We start from the raw sequence: 837 nt of genomic DNA, 5'->3' as shown, positions 1-837 counted from the left end.
TCCACACGATACTCACATGCAACACCTCATGTGTCAGATAGGACGTTAAGTTGTAATTCATTTGTTGCCTTTTGCTAACCAGTGCCGATGCTAACAATAAGTGTCTCTCCACCCTTTCCTTTCAACCCTTTTCTCATGGCACAAATGAACAAATGACCTAAGCTGAATGTAGTCTCCTCTGAACACCGTACAATATCGTAAAAATCTTAGTGTCTTTGGTGCATTTGTTATTCTCATAAGATGGCTACTGGAACAACAATCAACATCTTATTTTTCTTCTAATTTACGCTACGGGAACTATTATCTTTACGTATTCTGCACTTGGCTGGCGGAGAGTTTGAATATTTGATTCAGAAAAATGCAATAAATATGCATTTGAAGGTATATTTATAAGTTATGACACAGTTTTATTTGTATCAGGAAATGTAAGGTTTTAATCAGATCAATTTGAATGGCATAGTTTTGCTTTATTGCCGAATATGTATGTATTTTTTCAATATTAGGTATTACTTGGCCAGAAGTGAATTTGACCAATCAATCAGTGCATTAATTTGTTAGTATTTTAAGAATTTGATTAACAAGAATGTTTTCCCCTTGAGTAGAAATTCCAGCAGATTTATCGATTTTGACATGGTAGTCTATGGTTTAATAATACTTGTTGGGAGAATTAAAAAAAATATATGTATATAAGTATTTTTCATGGCTAATAATGATGGCTTTGAAAAGTCATGTAAGGTTCTGGTATTTTTCATGTTTCTTGTTTTCATGAATTTTATTTACTTTGTCCCCACCTTGGCTATCTATTGTTTGGAAATTGGTTCCTTGACAACAAACAGC

This window comes from Ischnura elegans, chromosome 12 (assembly GCF_921293095.1).
Source record: "Ischnura elegans chromosome 12, ioIscEleg1.1, whole genome shotgun sequence".
NCBI classification, from domain to species: Eukaryota; Metazoa; Arthropoda; class Insecta; order Odonata; family Coenagrionidae; genus Ischnura; species Ischnura elegans.
The sequence above is the reverse complement of the archived record's forward strand: the minus strand, read 5'-3'. Positions refer to the sequence as shown.